At 47.9% G+C, this 16,816-nt stretch overlaps 50 non-coding genes across 50 annotated transcripts; 8 read left to right on the top strand and 42 right to left on the bottom strand.

The window, feature by feature from the left end:
- Positions 1-222: 222 nt before the first annotated feature.
- On the bottom strand, positions 223-295 carry Trnam-cau (transfer RNA methionine (anticodon CAU)). The gene has a single exon. It is a non-coding gene; the product is annotated as a tRNA-Met (tRNA).
- Positions 296-426: 131 nt separating this feature from the next.
- Positions 427-498, bottom strand: Trnaq-cug (transfer RNA glutamine (anticodon CUG)). The gene has a single exon. It is a non-coding gene; the product is annotated as a tRNA-Gln (tRNA).
- A 40-nt stretch (positions 499-538) lies between these two features.
- On the bottom strand, positions 539-611 carry Trnav-uac (transfer RNA valine (anticodon UAC)). The gene has a single exon. It is a non-coding gene; the product is annotated as a tRNA-Val (tRNA).
- A 228-nt stretch (positions 612-839) lies between these two features.
- Positions 840-912, bottom strand: Trnam-cau (transfer RNA methionine (anticodon CAU)). The gene has a single exon. It is a non-coding gene; the product is annotated as a tRNA-Met (tRNA).
- Positions 913-1,043: 131 nt separating this feature from the next.
- On the bottom strand, positions 1,044-1,115 carry Trnaq-cug (transfer RNA glutamine (anticodon CUG)). The gene has a single exon. It is a non-coding gene; the product is annotated as a tRNA-Gln (tRNA).
- A 40-nt stretch (positions 1,116-1,155) lies between these two features.
- On the bottom strand, positions 1,156-1,228 carry Trnav-uac (transfer RNA valine (anticodon UAC)). The gene has a single exon. It is a non-coding gene; the product is annotated as a tRNA-Val (tRNA).
- Positions 1,229-1,456: 228 nt separating this feature from the next.
- Trnam-cau (transfer RNA methionine (anticodon CAU)) lies at positions 1,457-1,529 on the bottom strand. The gene has a single exon. It is a non-coding gene; the product is annotated as a tRNA-Met (tRNA).
- Positions 1,530-1,660: 131 nt separating this feature from the next.
- On the bottom strand, positions 1,661-1,732 carry Trnaq-cug (transfer RNA glutamine (anticodon CUG)). Its single transcript has one exon. It is a non-coding gene; the product is annotated as a tRNA-Gln (tRNA).
- Positions 1,733-1,772: 40 nt separating this feature from the next.
- Trnav-uac (transfer RNA valine (anticodon UAC)) lies at positions 1,773-1,845 on the bottom strand. Its single transcript has one exon. It is a non-coding gene; the product is annotated as a tRNA-Val (tRNA).
- A 228-nt stretch (positions 1,846-2,073) lies between these two features.
- Positions 2,074-2,146, bottom strand: Trnam-cau (transfer RNA methionine (anticodon CAU)). The gene has a single exon. It is a non-coding gene; the product is annotated as a tRNA-Met (tRNA).
- A 243-nt stretch (positions 2,147-2,389) lies between these two features.
- Trnav-uac (transfer RNA valine (anticodon UAC)) lies at positions 2,390-2,462 on the bottom strand. The gene has a single exon. It is a non-coding gene; the product is annotated as a tRNA-Val (tRNA).
- A 544-nt stretch (positions 2,463-3,006) lies between these two features.
- On the bottom strand, positions 3,007-3,079 carry Trnav-aac (transfer RNA valine (anticodon AAC)). Its single transcript has one exon. It is a non-coding gene; the product is annotated as a tRNA-Val (tRNA).
- A 228-nt stretch (positions 3,080-3,307) lies between these two features.
- Trnam-cau (transfer RNA methionine (anticodon CAU)) lies at positions 3,308-3,380 on the bottom strand. Its single transcript has one exon. It is a non-coding gene; the product is annotated as a tRNA-Met (tRNA).
- A 131-nt stretch (positions 3,381-3,511) lies between these two features.
- Positions 3,512-3,583, bottom strand: Trnaq-cug (transfer RNA glutamine (anticodon CUG)). Its single transcript has one exon. It is a non-coding gene; the product is annotated as a tRNA-Gln (tRNA).
- Positions 3,584-3,924: 341 nt separating this feature from the next.
- On the bottom strand, positions 3,925-3,997 carry Trnam-cau (transfer RNA methionine (anticodon CAU)). Its single transcript has one exon. It is a non-coding gene; the product is annotated as a tRNA-Met (tRNA).
- A 131-nt stretch (positions 3,998-4,128) lies between these two features.
- Trnaq-cug (transfer RNA glutamine (anticodon CUG)) lies at positions 4,129-4,200 on the bottom strand. Its single transcript has one exon. It is a non-coding gene; the product is annotated as a tRNA-Gln (tRNA).
- Positions 4,201-4,745: 545 nt separating this feature from the next.
- Trnaq-cug (transfer RNA glutamine (anticodon CUG)) lies at positions 4,746-4,817 on the bottom strand. Its single transcript has one exon. It is a non-coding gene; the product is annotated as a tRNA-Gln (tRNA).
- Positions 4,818-4,857: 40 nt separating this feature from the next.
- Positions 4,858-4,930, bottom strand: Trnav-uac (transfer RNA valine (anticodon UAC)). The gene has a single exon. It is a non-coding gene; the product is annotated as a tRNA-Val (tRNA).
- A 432-nt stretch (positions 4,931-5,362) lies between these two features.
- Positions 5,363-5,434, bottom strand: Trnaq-cug (transfer RNA glutamine (anticodon CUG)). The gene has a single exon. It is a non-coding gene; the product is annotated as a tRNA-Gln (tRNA).
- Positions 5,435-5,474: 40 nt separating this feature from the next.
- On the bottom strand, positions 5,475-5,547 carry Trnav-aac (transfer RNA valine (anticodon AAC)). Its single transcript has one exon. It is a non-coding gene; the product is annotated as a tRNA-Val (tRNA).
- A 228-nt stretch (positions 5,548-5,775) lies between these two features.
- On the bottom strand, positions 5,776-5,848 carry Trnam-cau (transfer RNA methionine (anticodon CAU)). The gene has a single exon. It is a non-coding gene; the product is annotated as a tRNA-Met (tRNA).
- A 131-nt stretch (positions 5,849-5,979) lies between these two features.
- Trnaq-cug (transfer RNA glutamine (anticodon CUG)) lies at positions 5,980-6,051 on the bottom strand. Its single transcript has one exon. It is a non-coding gene; the product is annotated as a tRNA-Gln (tRNA).
- A 40-nt stretch (positions 6,052-6,091) lies between these two features.
- On the bottom strand, positions 6,092-6,164 carry Trnav-aac (transfer RNA valine (anticodon AAC)). The gene has a single exon. It is a non-coding gene; the product is annotated as a tRNA-Val (tRNA).
- A 708-nt stretch (positions 6,165-6,872) lies between these two features.
- Positions 6,873-6,945, top strand: Trnav-cac (transfer RNA valine (anticodon CAC)). The gene has a single exon. It is a non-coding gene; the product is annotated as a tRNA-Val (tRNA).
- A 965-nt stretch (positions 6,946-7,910) lies between these two features.
- Trnaa-agc (transfer RNA alanine (anticodon AGC)) lies at positions 7,911-7,983 on the bottom strand. The gene has a single exon. It is a non-coding gene; the product is annotated as a tRNA-Ala (tRNA).
- A 91-nt stretch (positions 7,984-8,074) lies between these two features.
- On the top strand, positions 8,075-8,147 carry Trnav-cac (transfer RNA valine (anticodon CAC)). Its single transcript has one exon. It is a non-coding gene; the product is annotated as a tRNA-Val (tRNA).
- A 380-nt stretch (positions 8,148-8,527) lies between these two features.
- Positions 8,528-8,600, bottom strand: Trnav-aac (transfer RNA valine (anticodon AAC)). Its single transcript has one exon. It is a non-coding gene; the product is annotated as a tRNA-Val (tRNA).
- A 91-nt stretch (positions 8,601-8,691) lies between these two features.
- Trnav-cac (transfer RNA valine (anticodon CAC)) lies at positions 8,692-8,764 on the top strand. Its single transcript has one exon. It is a non-coding gene; the product is annotated as a tRNA-Val (tRNA).
- Positions 8,765-9,032: 268 nt separating this feature from the next.
- On the bottom strand, positions 9,033-9,104 carry Trnaq-cug (transfer RNA glutamine (anticodon CUG)). Its single transcript has one exon. It is a non-coding gene; the product is annotated as a tRNA-Gln (tRNA).
- Positions 9,105-9,308: 204 nt separating this feature from the next.
- Positions 9,309-9,381, top strand: Trnav-cac (transfer RNA valine (anticodon CAC)). The gene has a single exon. It is a non-coding gene; the product is annotated as a tRNA-Val (tRNA).
- A 64-nt stretch (positions 9,382-9,445) lies between these two features.
- On the bottom strand, positions 9,446-9,518 carry Trnam-cau (transfer RNA methionine (anticodon CAU)). Its single transcript has one exon. It is a non-coding gene; the product is annotated as a tRNA-Met (tRNA).
- A 131-nt stretch (positions 9,519-9,649) lies between these two features.
- On the bottom strand, positions 9,650-9,721 carry Trnaq-cug (transfer RNA glutamine (anticodon CUG)). Its single transcript has one exon. It is a non-coding gene; the product is annotated as a tRNA-Gln (tRNA).
- Positions 9,722-9,761: 40 nt separating this feature from the next.
- Trnav-uac (transfer RNA valine (anticodon UAC)) lies at positions 9,762-9,834 on the bottom strand. The gene has a single exon. It is a non-coding gene; the product is annotated as a tRNA-Val (tRNA).
- Positions 9,835-9,924: 90 nt separating this feature from the next.
- Trnav-cac (transfer RNA valine (anticodon CAC)) lies at positions 9,925-9,998 on the top strand. Its single transcript has one exon. It is a non-coding gene; the product is annotated as a tRNA-Val (tRNA).
- Positions 9,999-10,378: 380 nt separating this feature from the next.
- Trnav-aac (transfer RNA valine (anticodon AAC)) lies at positions 10,379-10,451 on the bottom strand. The gene has a single exon. It is a non-coding gene; the product is annotated as a tRNA-Val (tRNA).
- Positions 10,452-10,995: 544 nt separating this feature from the next.
- Trnav-aac (transfer RNA valine (anticodon AAC)) lies at positions 10,996-11,068 on the bottom strand. Its single transcript has one exon. It is a non-coding gene; the product is annotated as a tRNA-Val (tRNA).
- A 544-nt stretch (positions 11,069-11,612) lies between these two features.
- Trnav-aac (transfer RNA valine (anticodon AAC)) lies at positions 11,613-11,685 on the bottom strand. The gene has a single exon. It is a non-coding gene; the product is annotated as a tRNA-Val (tRNA).
- A 91-nt stretch (positions 11,686-11,776) lies between these two features.
- Positions 11,777-11,849, top strand: Trnav-cac (transfer RNA valine (anticodon CAC)). The gene has a single exon. It is a non-coding gene; the product is annotated as a tRNA-Val (tRNA).
- Positions 11,850-12,229: 380 nt separating this feature from the next.
- Positions 12,230-12,302, bottom strand: Trnav-aac (transfer RNA valine (anticodon AAC)). Its single transcript has one exon. It is a non-coding gene; the product is annotated as a tRNA-Val (tRNA).
- A 544-nt stretch (positions 12,303-12,846) lies between these two features.
- Trnav-aac (transfer RNA valine (anticodon AAC)) lies at positions 12,847-12,919 on the bottom strand. Its single transcript has one exon. It is a non-coding gene; the product is annotated as a tRNA-Val (tRNA).
- A 544-nt stretch (positions 12,920-13,463) lies between these two features.
- Trnav-aac (transfer RNA valine (anticodon AAC)) lies at positions 13,464-13,536 on the bottom strand. The gene has a single exon. It is a non-coding gene; the product is annotated as a tRNA-Val (tRNA).
- Positions 13,537-13,627: 91 nt separating this feature from the next.
- Positions 13,628-13,700, top strand: Trnav-cac (transfer RNA valine (anticodon CAC)). Its single transcript has one exon. It is a non-coding gene; the product is annotated as a tRNA-Val (tRNA).
- Positions 13,701-13,968: 268 nt separating this feature from the next.
- Trnaq-cug (transfer RNA glutamine (anticodon CUG)) lies at positions 13,969-14,040 on the bottom strand. The gene has a single exon. It is a non-coding gene; the product is annotated as a tRNA-Gln (tRNA).
- Positions 14,041-14,080: 40 nt separating this feature from the next.
- Trnav-aac (transfer RNA valine (anticodon AAC)) lies at positions 14,081-14,153 on the bottom strand. The gene has a single exon. It is a non-coding gene; the product is annotated as a tRNA-Val (tRNA).
- A 544-nt stretch (positions 14,154-14,697) lies between these two features.
- Trnav-aac (transfer RNA valine (anticodon AAC)) lies at positions 14,698-14,770 on the bottom strand. The gene has a single exon. It is a non-coding gene; the product is annotated as a tRNA-Val (tRNA).
- A 91-nt stretch (positions 14,771-14,861) lies between these two features.
- Trnav-cac (transfer RNA valine (anticodon CAC)) lies at positions 14,862-14,934 on the top strand. Its single transcript has one exon. It is a non-coding gene; the product is annotated as a tRNA-Val (tRNA).
- A 380-nt stretch (positions 14,935-15,314) lies between these two features.
- On the bottom strand, positions 15,315-15,387 carry Trnav-aac (transfer RNA valine (anticodon AAC)). The gene has a single exon. It is a non-coding gene; the product is annotated as a tRNA-Val (tRNA).
- A 228-nt stretch (positions 15,388-15,615) lies between these two features.
- On the bottom strand, positions 15,616-15,688 carry Trnam-cau (transfer RNA methionine (anticodon CAU)). Its single transcript has one exon. It is a non-coding gene; the product is annotated as a tRNA-Met (tRNA).
- Positions 15,689-15,933: 245 nt separating this feature from the next.
- Positions 15,934-16,006, bottom strand: Trnav-uac (transfer RNA valine (anticodon UAC)). The gene has a single exon. It is a non-coding gene; the product is annotated as a tRNA-Val (tRNA).
- Positions 16,007-16,550: 544 nt separating this feature from the next.
- On the bottom strand, positions 16,551-16,623 carry Trnav-uac (transfer RNA valine (anticodon UAC)). The gene has a single exon. It is a non-coding gene; the product is annotated as a tRNA-Val (tRNA).
- Between the last annotated feature and the right edge of the window lie 193 nt (positions 16,624-16,816).

Here is a 16,816-nt window from a genome sequence, read left to right as displayed (position 1 = left end):
CTAACAAGCGACATGTTTTTGCTTTTTTCTCTAGCTATTTTAGCCTTGTATTGCTTTCCTTCGTCATAGGTTCCAAAATTCATTGGATTACGTAGTGTAGCGGTTATCACGTGCGCTTCACACGCGCAAGGTCCCCGGTTCGAGCTCGGGCGGAATCATTGTTGAGTTGCTAGTTTTGTAATAGGCGTCAAACATTTGATTCACTGCAGCTTTTAAAAGCCTTGCCCTGTGTGAGGATCGAACTCACGACCTTCAGATTATGAGACTGACGCGCTGCCTACTGCGCTAACAAGGCACTGTGCCCTAATCCGATGCATTTCAGAAGAACGTTGTTATTACAATGTCTTCTTGCAAATGACTAAAATATTTGAAGTGCCGTTGCTTCCAAACGCCCAATAGGTGCTTCCAAGGCACAAATAACGGCACAGGTTCCACCGAGACTTGAACTCGGATCCCAAGATTCAGAGTCCTGAGTGCTAACCATTACACCATGGAACCTACAGAGGCTCTTCCGAGATTCGCTTCGCGGAAACATCAATGATTCCGCCCGGGCTCGAACCGGGGACCTTGCGCGTGTAAAGCGCACGTGATAACCACTACACTACGGAATACGGCAACTAACAAGCGACATGTTTTTGCTTTTTTCTCTAGATATTTAAGCCTTGTATTGCTTTCCTTCGTCATAGGTTCCAAAATTCATTGGATTACGTAGTGTAGCGGTTATCACGTGCGCTTCACACGCGCAAGGTGCCCGGTTCGAGCTCGGGCGGAATCATTGTTGAGTTGCTAGTTTTGTAATAGGCGTCAAACATTTGATTCACTGCGGCTTTTAAAAGCCTTGCCCTGTGTGAGGATCGAACTCACGACCTTCAGATTATGAGACTGACGCGCTGCCTACTGCGCTAACAAGGCACTGTGCCCTAATCCGTTGCATTTGAGAAGAACGTTGTTATTACAATGTCTTCTTGCAAATGACTAAAATATTTGAAGTGCCGTTGCTTCCAAACGGCCAATAGGTGCTTCCGAAGCACAAATAACGGCACAGGTTCCACCGAGACTTTAACTCGGATCGCAGGATTCAGAGTCCTGAGTGCTAACCATTACACCATGGAACCTACAGAGGCTCTTCCGAGGTTCGCTTCGCGGAAACATCAATGATTCCGCCCGGGCTCGAACCGGGGACCTTGCGCGTGTAAAGCGCACGTGATAACCACTACACTACGGAATCTGGCAACTAACAAGCGACATGTTTTTGCTTTTTTCTCTAGCTATTTTAGCCTTGTATTGCTTTCCTTCGTCATAGGTTCCAAAATTCATTGGATTACGTAGTGTAGCGGTTATCACGTGCGCTTCACACGCGCAAGGTCCCTGGTTCGAGCTCGGGCGGAATCATTGTTGAGTTGCTAGTTTTGTAATAGGCGTCAAACATTTGATTCACTGCGGCTTTTAAAAGCCTTGCCCTGTGTGAGGATCGAACTCACGACCTTCAGATTATGAGACTGACGCGCTGCCTACTGCGCTAACAAGGCACTGTGCCCTAATCCGATGCATTTCAGAAGAACGTTGTTATTACAATGTCTTCTTGCAAATGACTAAAATATTTGAAGTGCCGTTGCTTCCAAACGCCCAATAGGTGCTTCCGAAGCACAAATAACGGCACAGGTTCCACCGAGACTTGAACTCGGATCGCAGGATTCAGAGTCCTGAGTGCTAACCATTACACCATGGAACCTACAGAGGCTCTTCCGAGGTTCGCTTCGCGGAAACATCAATGATTCCGCCCGGGCTCGAACCGGGGACCTTGCGCGTGTAAAGCGCACGTGATAACCACTACACTACGGAATCTGGCAACTAACAAGCGACATGTTTTTGCTTTTTTCTCTAGCTATTTTAGCCTTGTATTGCTTTCCTTCGTCATAGGTTCCAAAATTCATTGGATTACGTAGTGTAGCGGTTATCACGTGCGCTTCACACGCGCAAGGTCCCCGGTTCGAGCTCGGGCGGAATCATTGTTGAGTTGCTAGTTTTGTAATAGGCGTCAAACATTTGATTCACTGCAGCTTTTAAAAGCCTTGCCCTGTGTGAGGATCGAACTCACGACCTTCAGATTATGAGACTGACGCGCTGCCTACTGCGCTAACAAGGCACTGTGCCCTAATCCGATGCATTTCAGAAGAACGTTGTTATTACAATGTCTTCTTGCAAATGACTAAAATATTTGAAGTGCCGTTGCTTCCAAACGCCCAATAGGTGCTTCCAAGGCACAAATAACGGCACAGGTTCCACCGAGACTTGAACTCGGATCCCAAGATTCAGAGTTCTGAGTGCTAACCATTACACCATGGAACCTACAGAGGCTCTTCCGAGGTTCGTTTCGCGGAAACATCAATGATTCCGCCCGGGCTCGAACCGGGGACCTTGCGCGTGTAAAGCGCACGTGATATCCACTACACAACGGAATCTGGCAACTAACAAGCGACATGTTTTTGCTTTTTTTTATAGCTATTTTAGCCTTGTATTGCTTTCCTTCGTCATAGGTTCCAAAATTCATTGGATTACGTAGTGTAGCGGTTATCACGTGCGCTTCACACGCGCAAGGTCCCCGGTTCGAGCTCCAGCGGAATCATTGTTGAGTTGCTAGTTTTGTAATAGGCGTCAAACATTTGATTCACTGCGGCTTTTAAAAGCCTTGCCCTGTGTGAGGATCGAACTCACGTCCTTCAGATTATGAGACTGACGCGCTGTCTACTGCGCTAACAAGGCACTGTGCCCTAATCCTATGCATTTCAGAAGAACGTTGTTATTACAATGTCTTCTTGCAAATGACTAAAATATTTGAAGTGTCGTTGCTTCCAAACGCCCAATAGGTGCTTCCGAGGCACAAATAACGGCACAGGTTCCACCGAAACTTGAACTCGGATCGCAGGATTCAGAGTCCTGAGTGCTAACCATTACAACATGGAACCTACAGAGGCTTTTCCGAGGTTCGCTTCGCGGAAACATCAATGATTCCGCCCGGGCTCGAACCGGGGACCTTGCGCGTGTTAAGCGCACGTGATAACCACTACACTACGGAATCTGGCAACTAACAAGCGACATGTTTTTGCTTTTTTTTATAGCTATTTTAGCCTTGTATTGCTTTCCTTCGTCATCTGTTCCAAAATTCATTGGATTCCGTAGTGTAGCGGTTATCACGTGCGCTTCACACGCCCAAGGTCCCCACTTTGAGCCCTGGCGGAATCATTGTTGAGTTGCTAGTTTTGTAATAGGCGTTAAACATCTGATTCACTGCGGCTTTTAAAAGCCTTGCCCTGTGTGAGGATCGAACTCACGACCTTCAGATTATGAGACTGACGCGCTGCCTACTGCGCTAACAAGGCACTGTGCCCTAATCCGATGCATTTCAGAAGAACGTTGTTATTACAATGTCTTCTTGCAAATGACTGAAATATTTGAAGCGCCGTTGCTTCCAAACGCCCAATAGGTGCTTCCGAGGCACAAATAACGGCACAGGTTCCACCGAGACTTGAACTCGGATCGCAGGATTCAGAGTCCTGAGTGCTAACCATTACACCATGGAACCTACAGGGGCTCTTCCGAGGTTCGCTTCGCGGAAACATCAATGATTCCGCCCGGGCTCAAACCGGGGACCTTGCGCGTGTAAAGCGCACGTGATAACCACCACACAACGGAATCTGGCAACTAACAAGCGACATGTTTTTGCTTTTTTCTCTAGCTATTTTAGCCTTGTATTGCTTTCCTTCGTCATCTGTTCCAAAATTCATTGGATTCCGTAGTGTAGCGGTTATCACGTGCGCTTCACACGCCCAAGGTCCCCACTTTGAGCCCTGGCGGAATCATTGTTGAGTTGCTAGTTTTGTAATAGGCGTTAAACATCTGATTCACTGCGGCTTTTAAAAGCCTTGCCCTGTGTGAGGATCGAACTCACGACCTTCAGATTATGAGACTGACGCGCTGCCTACTGCGCTAACAAGGCACTGTGCCCTAATCCGATGCATTTCAGAAGAACGTTGTTATTACAATGTCTTCTTGCAAATGACTGAAATATTTGAAGCGCCGTTGCTTCCAAACGCCCAATAGGTGCTTCCGAGGCACAAATAACGGCACAGGTTCCACCGAGACTTGAACTCGGATCGCAGGATTCAGAGTCCTGAGTGCTAACCATTACACCATGGAACCTACAGGGGCTCTTCCGAGGTTCGCTTCGCGGAAACATCAATGATTCCGCCCGGGCTCAAACCGGGGACCTTGCGCGTGTAAAGCGCACGTGATAACCACCACACAACGGAATCTGGCAACTAACAAGCGACATGTTTTTGCTTTTTTCTCTAGCTATTTTAGCCTTGTATTGCTTTCCTTCGTCATAGGTTCCAAAATTCATTGGATTACGTAGTGTAGCGGTTATCACGTGCGCTTCACACGCGCAAGGTCCCCGGTTCGAGCTCGGGCGGAATCATTGTTGAGTTGCTAGTTTTGTAATAGGCGTCAAACATTTGATTCACAGCGGCTTTTAAAAGCCTTGCCCTGTGTGAGGATCGCTCTCACGACCTTCAGATTATGAGACTGACGCGCTGCCTACTGCGCTAAAAAGGCACTGTGCCCTAATCCGATGCATTTCAGAAGAACGTTGTTATTACAATGTCTTCTTGCAAATGACTAAAATATTTGAAGTGCCGTTGCTTCCAAACGCCCAATAGGTGCTTCCGAAGCACAAATAACGGCACAGGTTCCACCGAGACTTGAACTCGGATCGCAGGATTCAGAGTCCTGAGTGCTAACCATTACACCATGGAACCTACAGAGGCTCTTCCGAGGTTCGCTTCGCGGAAACATCAATGATTCCGCCCGGGCTTGAACCGGGGACCTTGCGCGTGTAAAGCGCACGTGATAACCACTACACTACGGAATCTGGCAACTAACAAGCGACATGTTTTTGCTTTTTTCTCTAGCTATTTTAGCCTTGTATTGCTTTCCTTCGTCATAGGTTCCAAAATTCACTGGATTCCGTAGTGTAGCGGTTTTCACGTGCGCTTCACACGCGCAAGGTCCCCGGTTCGAGCACGGGCGGAATCATTGTTCAGTTGCTAGTTTTGTAATAGGCGTCAAACATTTGATTCACTGCGGCTTTTAAAAGCCTTGCCCTGTGTGAGGATCGAACTCACGACCTTCAGATTATGAGACTGATGCGCTGCCTACTGCGCTAACAAGGCACTGTGCCCTAATCTGATGCATTTCAGAAGAACGTTGTTATTACAATGTTTTCTTGCAAATGACTAAAATATTTGAAGTGCCGTTGCTTCCAAACGCCCAATAGGTGCTTCCGAGGCACAAATAACGGCACAGGTTCCACCGAGACTTGAACTCGGATCGCAGGATTCAGAGTCCTGAGTGCTAACCATTACACCATGGAACCTACAGAGGCTCTTCCGAGGTTCGCTTCGCGGAAACATCAATGATTCCGCCCGGGCTCGAACCGGGGACCTTGCGCGTGTTAAGCGCACGTGATAACCACTACACTACGGAATCTGGCAACTAAAAAGCGACATGTTTTTGCTTTTACCTCTAGCTATTTTAGCCTTGTATTGCTTTCCTTCGTCATAGGTTCCAAATTTCATTGGATTCCGTAGTGTAGCGGTTTTCAGGTGCGCTTCACACGAGCAAGGTCCCCGGTTCGAGCACGGGTGGAATCATTGTTCAGTTGCTAGTTTTGTAATAGGCGTCAAACATTTGATTCACTGCGGCTTTTAAAAGCCTTGCCCTGTGTGAGGATCGAACTCACGACCTTCAGATTATGAGACTGACGCGCTGCCTACTGCGCTAACAAGGCACTGTGCCCTAATCTGATGCATTTCAGAAGAACGTTGCTATTACAATGTCTTCTTGCAAATGACTAAAATATTTGAAGTGCCGTTGCTTCCAAACGCCCAATAGGTGCTTCCGAGGCACAAATAACGGCACAGGTTCCACCGAGACTTGAACTCGGATCGCAGGATTCAGAGTCCTGAGTGCTAACCATTACACCATGGAACCTACAGAGGCTCTTCCGAGGTTCGCTTCGCGGAAACATCAATGATTCCGCCCGGGCTCGAACCGGGGACCTTGCGCGTGTTAAGCGCACATGATAACCACTACACTACGGAATCTGGCAACTAACAAGCGACATATTTTTGCTTTTTTCTCTAGCTATTTTAGCCTTGTATTGCTTTCCTTCGTCATCGGTTCCAAAATTCATTGGATTCCGTAGTGTAGCGGTTATCACGTGCGCTTCACACGCCCAAGGTCCCCGGTTCGAGGCCGGGCGGAATCATTGTTGAGTTGCTAGTTTTGTAATAGGCGTCAAACATTTGATTCACTGCGGCTTTTAAAAGCCTTGCCCTGTGTGAGGATCGAACTCACGACCTTCAGATTATGAGACTGACGCGCTGCCTACTGCATTAACAAGGCACTGTGCCCTAGTCCGATGCATTTCAGAAGAACGTTGTTATTACAATGTCTTCTTGCAAAAGACTAAAATATTTGAAGTGCCGTTGCTTCCAAACGCCCAATAGGTGCTTCCGAGGCACAACTAACGGCACAGGTTTCACCGAGACTTGAACTAGGATCGCAAGATTCAGAGTCCTGAGTGCTAACCATTACACCATGGAACCTACAGAGGCTCTTCCGAGGTTCGCTTCCCGGAAACATCAATGATTCCGTGCGGGCACGAACCGGGGACCTTGCGCGTGTTAAGCGCACGTGATAACCACTACACTACGGAATCTGGCAACTAAAAAGCGACATGTTTTTGCTTTTACCTCTAGCTATTTTAGCCTTGTATTGCTTTCCTTCGTCATAGGTTCCATAATTCATTGGATTCCGTAGTGTAGCGGTTATCACGTGCGCTTCACACGCGCAAGGTCCCCGGTTCGAGCCCGGGCGGAATCATTGTTGAGTTGCTAGTTTTGTAATAGGCGTCAAACATTTGATTCACTGCGGCTTTTAAAAGCCTTGCCCTGTGTGAGGATCGAATTCACGGCCTTCAGATCATGAGACTGACGCGCTGCCTACTGCGCTAACAAGGCACTGTGCCCTAATCCGATGCATTTCAGAAGAACGTTGTTATTACAATGTCTTCTTGCAAATCACTAAAATATTTGAAGTGCCGTTGCTTCCAAACGCCCAATAGGTGCTTCCGAGGCACAACTAACGGCACAGGTTCCACCGAGACTTGAATTCGGATCGCAGGATTCAGAGTCCTGAGTGCTAACCATTACACCATGGAACCTACAGAGGCTCTTCTGAGGTTCGCTTCGCGGAAACATCAATCAGTGTTAAGCGCAAGTGATAACCACTACACTACGGAATCTGGCAACTAACAAGCGACATGTTTTTGCTTTTTTCTCTAGCTATTTTAGCCTTGCATTGCTTTCTTTCGTCATAGGTTCCAAAATTCATTGGATTCCGTAGTGTAGCGGTTATCACGTGCGCTTCACATGCCCAAGGTCCCCGGTTCGAGCCCGGGCGGAATCATTGTTGAGTTGCTAGTTTTGTGATAGGCGTCAAACATTTGATTCACTGCGGCTTTTAAAAGCCTTGCCCTGTGTGAGGATCGAACTCACGACCTTCAGAATATTAGACTGACGCGCTGCCTACTGCAGTAACAAGGCACTGTGCCCTAATCCGATGCATTTCAGAAGAACGTTGTTATTACAATGTCTTCTTGCAAATGACTAAAATATTTGAAGTGCCGTTGCTTCCAAACGCCCAATAGGTGCTTCCGAGGCACAACTAACGGCACAGGTTCCACCGAGACTTGAACTAGGATCGCAGGATTCAGAGTCCTGAGTGCTAACCATTACACCATGGAACCTACAGAGGCTCTTTCGAGGTTCGCTTCCCGGAAACATCAATGATTCCGCCCGGGCTCGAACCGGGGACCTTGCGCGTGCTAAGCGCAAGTGATAACCACTACACTACGGAATCTGGCAACTAACAAGCGACATGTTTTTGCTTTTACCTCTAGCTATTTTAGCCTTGTATTGCTTTCCTTCGTCATAGGTTCCAAAATTCATTGGATTCCGTAGTGTAGCGGTTATCACGTGCGCTTCACACGCGCAAGGTCCCCGGTTCGAGCCCGGGCGGAATCATTGTTGAGTTGCTAGTTTTGTAATAGGCGTCAAACATTTGATTCACTGCGGCTTTTAAAAGCCTTGCCCTGTGTGAGGATCGAACTCACGACCTTTAGATTATGAGACTGACACGCTGCCTACTGGAGTGACAAGGTACTATGCCCTAGTCCGATGCATTTCAGAAGAACGTTGTTATTACAATGTCTTCTTGCAAATGACTAAAATATTTGAAGTGCCGCTGCTTCCAAACGCCCAATAGGTGCTTCCGAGGCACAACTAACGGCACAGGTTCCACCGAGACTTGAACTAGGATCGCAGGATTCAGAGTCCTGAGTGCTAACCATTACACCATGGAACCTACAGAGGCTCTTCCGAGGTTCGCTTCCCGGAAACATCAATGATTCCGCCCGGGCTCGAACGGGGGACCTTGCGCGTGTTAAGCGCACGTGATAACCACTACACTACGGAATCTTGCAACTAAAAAGCAACATGTTTTTGCTTTTACCTTTAGCTATTTTAGCATTGTATTGCTTTCCTTCGTCATAGGTTCCAAAATTCCTTGGATTCCGTAGTGTAGCGGTTATCACGTGCGCTTCACACGCGCAAGGTCCCCGGTTCGAGCCCGGGCGGAATCATTGTTGAGTTGCTAGTTCTGTAATAGGCGTCAAACATTTGATTCACTGCGGCTTTTAAAAGCCTTGCCCTGTGTGAGGATCGAACTCACGGCCTTCAGATCATGAGACTGACGCGCTGCCTACTGCGCTAACAAGGCACTGTGCCCTAATCTGATGCATTTCAGAAGAACGTTGTTATTACAATGTCCTCTTGCAAATGACTAAAATATTTGAAGTGCCGTTGCTTCCAAACGCCCAATAGGTGCTTCCGAGGCACAAATAACGGCACAGGTTCCACCGAGATTTGAACTCGGATCGCAGGATTCAGAGTCCTGAGTGCTAACCATTACACCATGGAACCTACAGAGGCTCTTCCGAGGTTCGCTTCGCGGAAACATCAATGATCCCGCCTGGGCTCGAACCGGTGACCTTGCGCGTGTAAAGCGCACGTGAAAACCACTACACTACGGAATCTGGCAACTAACGAGCGACATGTTTTTGCTTTTTTCTCTAGCTATTTTAGCCTTGCATTGCTTTCCTTCGTCATAGGTTCCAAAATTCATTGGATTCCGTAGTGTAGCGGTTATCACGTGCGCTTCACACGCGCAAGGTCCCCGGTTCGAGGCCGGGCGGAATCATTGTTGAGTTGCTAGTTTTGTAATAGGCGTCAAAAGTTTGATTCACTGCGGCTTTTAAAAGACTTGCCCTGTGTGAGGATCGAACTCACGACCTTCAGATTATGAGACTGACGCGCTGCCTACTGCGCTAACAAGGCACTGTGCCCTAATCCGATGCATTTCAGAAGAACGTTGTTATTACAATGTCTTCTTGCAAATGACTAAAATATTTGAAGTGCCGTTGCTTCCAAACGCCCAATAGGTGCTTCCGAGGCACAAATAACGGCACAGGTTCCACCGAGACTTGAACTCGGATCGCAGGATTCAGAGTCCTGAGTGCTAACCATTACACCATGGAACCTACAGAGGCTCTTCCGAGATTTTCTTCGCGGAAACATCAATGATTCCGCCCGGGCTCGAACCGGGGACCTTGCGCGTGTAAAGCGCACGTGATAACCACTACACTACGGAATCTGGCACCAAACAAGCGACATATTTTTGCTTTTTTCTCTAGCTATTTTAGCCTTGTATTGCTTTCCTTCGTCATAGGTTCCAAAATTCATTGGTTTCCGTAGTGTAGCGGTTATCACGTGCGCTTCACACGCGCAAGGTCCCCGGTTCGAGCCCGGGCGGAATCATTGTTGAGTTGCTAGTTTTGCAATAGGCGTCAAACATTTGATTCACTGCGGCTTTTAAAAGCCTTGCCCTGTGTGAGGATCGAACTCACGACCTTCAGATTATGAGACTGACGCGCTGCCTACTGCATTAACAAGGCACTGTGCCCTAGTCCGATGCTTTTCAGAAGAACGTTGTTATTACAATGTCTTCTTGCAAAAGACTAAAATATTTGAAGTGCCGCTGCTTCCAAACGCCCAATAGGTGCTTCCGAGGCACAACTAACGGCACAGGTTTCACCGAGACTTGAACTAGGATCGAAAGATTCAGAGCCCTGAGTGCTAACCATTACACCATGGAACCTACAGAGGCTCTTCCGAGGTTCGCTTCCCGGAAACATCAACGATTCCGCCCGGGCACGAACCGGGGACCTTGCGCGTGTTAAGCGCACGTGATAACCACTACACTACGGAATCTGGCAACTAAAAAGCGACATGTTTTTGCTTTTACCTCTAGCTATTTCAGCCTTGTATTGCTTTCCTTCGTCATAGGTTCCATAATTCATTGGATTCCGTAGTGTAGCGGTTATCACGTGCGCTTCACACGCGCAAGGTCCCCGGTTCCAGCCCGGGCGGAATCATTGTTGAGTTGCTAGTTTTGTAATAGGCGTCAAACACTTGATTCACTGCGGCTTTTAAAAGCCTTGCGCTGTGTGAGGATCGAATTCACGGCCTTCAGATTATGAGACTGACGCGCTGCCTACTGCGCTAACAAGGCACTGTGCCCTAATCCGATGAATTTCAGAAGAACGTTGTTATTATAATGTCTTCTTGCAAATCACTAAAATATTTGAAGTGCCGTTGCTTCCAAACGCCCAATAAGTGCTTCCGAGGCACAACTAACAGCACAGGTTCCACCGAGACTTGAACTCGGATCGCATGATTCAGAGTCCTGAGTGCTAACCATTACACCATGGAACCTACAGAGGCTCTTCTGAGGTTCGCTTCGAGGAAACATCAATGATTCCGCCCGGGCTCGAACCGGGGACCTTGCGCGTGTTAAGCGCAAGTGATAACCACTACACTACGGAATCTGGCACCTAACAAGCGACATGTTTTTGCTTTTTTCTCTAGCTATTTTAGCCTTGTATTGCTTTCCTTCGTCATAGGTTCCATAATTCATTGGATTCCGTAGTGTAGCGGTTATCACGTGCGCTTCACACGCGCAAGGTCCCCGGTTCCAGCCCGGGCGGAATCATTGTTGAGTTGCTAGTTTTGTAATAGGCGTCAAACACTTGATTCACTGCGGCTTTTAAAAGCCTTGCGCTGTGTGAGGATCGAATTCACGGCCTTCAGATTATGAGACTGACGCGCTGCCTACTGCGCTAACAAGGCACTGTGCCCTAATCCGATGAATTTCAGAAGAACGTTGTTATTATAATGTCTTCTTGCAAATCACTAAAATATTTGAAGTGCCGTTGCTTCCAAACGCCCAATAAGTGCTTCCGAGGCACAACTAACAGCACAGGTTCCACCGAGACTTGAACTCGGATCGCATGATTCAGAGTCCTGAGTGCTAACCATTACACCATGGAACCTACAGAGGCTCTTCTGAGGTTCGCTTCGAGGAAACATCAATGATTCCGCCCGGGCTCGAACCGGGGACCTTGCGCGTGTTAAGCGCAAGTGATAACCACTACACTACGGAATCTGGCACCTAACAAGCGACATGTTTTTGCTTTTTTCTCTAGCTATTTTAGCCTTGTATTGCTTTCCTTCGTCATAGGTTCCATAATTCATTGGATTCCGTAGTGTAGCGGTTATCACGTGCGCTTCACACGCGCAAGGTCCCCGGTTCGAGCCCGGACGGAATCATTGTTGAGTTGCTAGTTTTGTAATAGGCGTCAAACATTTGATTCACTGCGGCTTTTAAAAGCGTTGCCCTGTGTGAGGATCGAACTCACGACCTTCAGATTATGAGACTGACACGCTGCCTACTGCAGTAACAAGGCACTATGCCCTAGTCCGATGCATTTCAGAAGAACGTTGTTATTACAATGTCTTCTTGCAAATGACTAAAATATTTGAAGTGCCGTTGCTTCCAAACGCCCAATAGGTGCTTCCGAGGCACAACTAACGGCACAGGTTCCACCGAGACTTGAATTCGGATTGCAGGATTCAGAGTCCTGAGTGCTAACCATTACACCATGGAACCTACAGAGGCTCTTTCGAGGTTCGCTTCCCGGAAACATCAATGATTCCGCCCGGGCTCGAACCGGGAACCTTGCGCGTGTTAAGCGCAAGTGATAACCACTACACTACGGAAACTGGCAACTAACAAGCGACATGTTTTTGCTTTTTTCTCTAGCTATTTTAGCCTTGCATTGCTTTCTTTCGTCATAGGTTCCAAAATTCATTGGATTCCGTAGTGTAGCGGTTATCACGTGCGCTTCACATGCCCAAGGTCCCCGGTTTGAGCCCGGGCGGAATCATTGTTGAGTTGCTAGTTTTGTAATAGGCGTCAAACATTTGATTCACTGCGGCTTTTAAAAGCCTTGCCCTGTGTGAGGATCGAACTCACGACCTTCAGATTATGAGACTGACACGCTGCCTACTGCAGTAACAAGGCACTGTGCCCTAATCCGATGCATTTCAGAAGAACGTTGTTATTACAATGTCTTCTTGCAAATGACTAAAATATTTGAAGTGCCGTTGCTTCCAAACGCCCAATAGGTGCTTCCGAGGCACAACTAACGGCACAGGTTCCACCGAGACTTGAATTCGGATTGCAGGATTCAGAGTCCTGAGTGCTAACCATTACACCATGGAACCTACAGAGGCTCTTTCGAGGTTCGCTTCCCGGAAACATCAATGATTCCGCCCGGGCTTGAACCGGGGACCTTGCGCGTGTTAAGCGCAAGTGATAACCACTACACTACGGAAACTGGCAACTAACAAGCGACATGTTTTTGCTTTTTTCTCTAGCTATTTTAGCCTTGCATTGCTTTCTTTCGTCATAGGTTCCAAAATTCATTGGATTCCGTAGTGTAGCGGTTATCACGTGCGCTTCACATGCCCAAGGTCCCCGGTTTGAGCCCGGGCGGAATCATTGTTGAGTTGCTAGTTTTGTAATAGGCGTCAAACATTTGATTCACTGCGGCTTTTAAAAGCCTTGCCCTGTGTGAGGATCGAACTCACGACCTTCAGATTATTAGACTGACGCGCTGCCTACTGCAGTAACAAGGCACTGTGCCCTAATCCGATGCATTTCAGAAGAACGTTGTTATTACAATGTCTTCTTGCAAATGACTAAAATATTTGAAGTGCCGTTGCTTCCAAACGCCCAATAGGTGCCTCCGAGGCACAACTAACGGCACAGGTTCCACCGAGACTTGAACTAGGATCGCAGGATTCAGAGTCCTGAGTGCTAACCATTACACCATGGAACCTACAGAGGCTCTTTCGAGGTTCGCTTCCCGGAAACATCAATGATTCCGCCCGGGCTCGAACCGGGGACCTTGCGCGTGTTAAGCGCAAGTGATAACCACTACACTACGGAATCTGGCAACTAACAAGCGACATGTTTTTGCTTTTTTCTCTAACTATTTTAGCCTTGTATTGCTTTCATTCGTCATCGGTTCCAAAATTCATTGGATTCCGTAGTGTAGCGGTTATCACGTGCGCTTCACACGCGCAAGGTCCCCGGTTCGAGCCCGGGCGGAATCATTGTTGAGTTGCTAGTTCTGTAATAGGCGTCAAACATTTGATTCACTGCGGCTTTTAAAAGCCTTGCCCTGTGTGAGGATCGAACTCACGGCCTTCAGATCATGAGACTGACGCGCTGCCTACTGCGCTAACAAGGCACTGTGCCCTAATCTGATGCATTTCAGAAGAACGTTGTTATTACAATGTCCTCTTGCAAATGACTAAAATATTTGAAGTGCCGTTGCTTCCAAACGCCCAATAGGTGTTTTCGAGGCACAACTAACAGCACAGGTTCCACCGAGACTTGAACTCGGATCGCAGGATTCAGAGTCCTGAGTGCTAACCATTACACCATGGAACCTACAGAGGCTCTTCCGAGGTTCGCTTCGCGGAAACATCAATGATTCCGCCCGGGCTCGAACCGGGGACCTTGCGCGTGTTAAGCGCAAGTGATAACCACTACACTACGGAATCTGGCAACTAACAAGCGACATGTTTTTGCTTTTTTCCCTAGCTATTTTAGCCTTGTATTGCTTTCCTTGGTCATCGGTTCCTAAATTCATTGGATTCCGTAGTGTAGCGGTTATCACGTGCGCTTCACACGCCCAAGGTCCCCGGTTCGAGCCCGGGCGGAATCATTGTTGAGTTGCTAGTTTTGTAATAGGCGTCAAACATTTGATTCACTGCGGCTTTTAAAAGCCTTGCCCTGTGTGAGGATCGAACTCACGACCTTCAGATTATGAGACTGCCGCGCTGCCTACTGCAGTAACAAGGCACTGTGCCCTAGTCCGATGCATTTCAGAAGAACGTTGTTATTACAATGTCTTCTTGCAAAAGACTAAAATATTTGAAGTGCCGTTGCTTCCAAACGCCCAATAGGTGCTTCCGAGGCACAACTAACGGCACAGGTTCCACCGAGACTTGAACTAGGATCGCAGGATTCAGAGTCCTGAGTGCTAACCATTACACCATGGAACCTACAGAGGCTCTTCCGAGGTTCGCTTCCCTGAAACCTCAATGATTCCGCCCGGGCACGAACCGGGGACCTTGCGCGTGTTAAGCGCACGTGATAACCACTACACTACGGAATCTGGCACCTAACAAGCGACATGTTTTTGCTTTTTTCTCTAGCTATTTTAGCCTTGTCTTGCTTTCCTTCGTCATAGGTTCCATAATTCATTGGATTCCGTAGTGTAGCGGTTATCACGTGCGCTTCACACGCGCAAGGTCCCCGGTTCGAGCCCGGGCGGAATCATTGTTGAGTTGCTAGTTTTGTAATAGGCGTCAAACATTTGATTCACTGCGGCTTTTAAAAGCGTTGCCCTGTGTGAGGATCGAACTCACGACCTTCAGATTATGAGACTGCCGCGCTGCCTACTGCAGTAACAAGGCACTGTGCCCTAGTCCGATGCATTTCAGAAGAACGTTGTTATTACAATGTCTTCTTGCAAAAGACTAAAATATTTGAAGTGCCGTTGCTTCCAAACGCCCAATAGGTGCTTCCGAGGCACAACTAACGGCACAGGTTCCACCGAGACTTGAACTAGGATCGCAGGATTCAGAGTCCTGAGTGCTAACCATTACACCATGGAACCTACAGAGGCTCTTCCGAGGTTCGCTTCCCTGAAACCTCAATGATTCCGCCCGGGCACGAACCGGGGACCTTGCGCGTGTTAAGCGCACGTGATAACCACTACACTACGGAATCTGGCACCTAACAAGCGACATGTTTTTGCTTTTTTCTCTAGCTATTTTAGCCTTGTATTGCTTTCCTTCGTCATAGGTTCCATAATTCATTGGATTCCGTAGTGTAGCGGTTATCACGTGCACTTCACACGCGCAAGGTCCCCGGTTCGAGCCCGGGCGGAGTCATTGTTGAGTTGCTAGTTTTGTAATAGGCGTCAAACATTTGATTCACTGCGGCTTTTAAAAGCCTTGCCCTGTGTGAGGATCGAACTCACGACCTTCAGATTATGAGACTGACGCGCTGCCTACTGCGCTAACAAGGCACTGTGTGCCCTAATCCGATGCATTTCAGAAGAACGTTGTTATTACAATGTCTTCTTGCAAATGACTAAAATATTTCAAGTGCCGTTGCTTCCAAACGCCCAATATGTGCTTCCGAGGCACAACTAACGGCACAGTTTCCACCGAGACTTGAACTCGGATCGCAGGATTCAGAGTCCTGAGTGCTAACCATTACACCATGGAACCTACAGAGGCTCTTCCGAGGTTCGCTTCGCGGAAACATCAATGATTCCGCCCGGGCTCGAACCGGGGACCTTGCGCGTGTAAAGCGCACGTGATAACCACTACACTACGGAATCTGGCACCTAACAAGCGACATGTTTTTGCTTTTTTCTCTAGCTATTTTAGCCTTGTATTGCTTTCCTTCGTCATAGGTTCCAAAATTCATTGTATTCCGTATTGTAGCGGTTATCACGTGCGCTTCACACGCGCAAGGTCCCCGGTTCGAGCCCGGGCGGAATCATTGTTGAGTTGCTAGTTTTGTAATAGGCGTCAAACATTTGATTCACTGCGGCTTTTAAAAGCCTTGCCCTGTGTGAGGATCGAACTCACGGCCTTCAGATCATGAGACTGACGCGCTGCCTACTGCGCTAACAAGGCACTGTGCCCTAATCTGATGCATTTCAGAAGAACGTTGTTATTACAATGTCCTCTTGCAAATGACTAAAATATTTGAAGTGCCGTTGCTTCCAAACGCCCAATAGGTGCTTCCGAGGCACAAATAACGGCACACGTTCCACCGAGACTTGAACTCGGATCGCAGGATTCAGAGTCCTGAGTGCTAAACATTACACCATGGAACCTACAGAGGCTCTTCCGAGGTTCGCTTCGCGGAAACATCAATGATTCCGCCCGGGCTCGAACCGGGGACCTTGCACGTGTAAAGCGCACGTGATAACCACTACACTACGGAATCTGGCAACTAACAAGCGACATGTTTTTGCTTTTTTCTCTAGCTATTTTAGCCTTGCATTGCTTTCCTTCGTCATAGGTTCCAAAATTCATTGGATTCTATAGTCTAGCGGTTATCACGTGCGCTTCACACGCGCAAGGTCCCGGTTCGAGCCGGGGCGGAATCATTGTTGAGTTGCTAGTTTTGTAATAGGCGT

Source organism: Hydractinia symbiolongicarpus, chromosome 7, assembly GCF_029227915.1.
Source record: "Hydractinia symbiolongicarpus strain clone_291-10 chromosome 7, HSymV2.1, whole genome shotgun sequence".
Lineage (NCBI taxonomy): Eukaryota > Metazoa > Cnidaria > Hydrozoa > Anthoathecata > Hydractiniidae > Hydractinia > Hydractinia symbiolongicarpus.
This window is presented reverse-complemented; position numbering and strand designations above follow the sequence as displayed.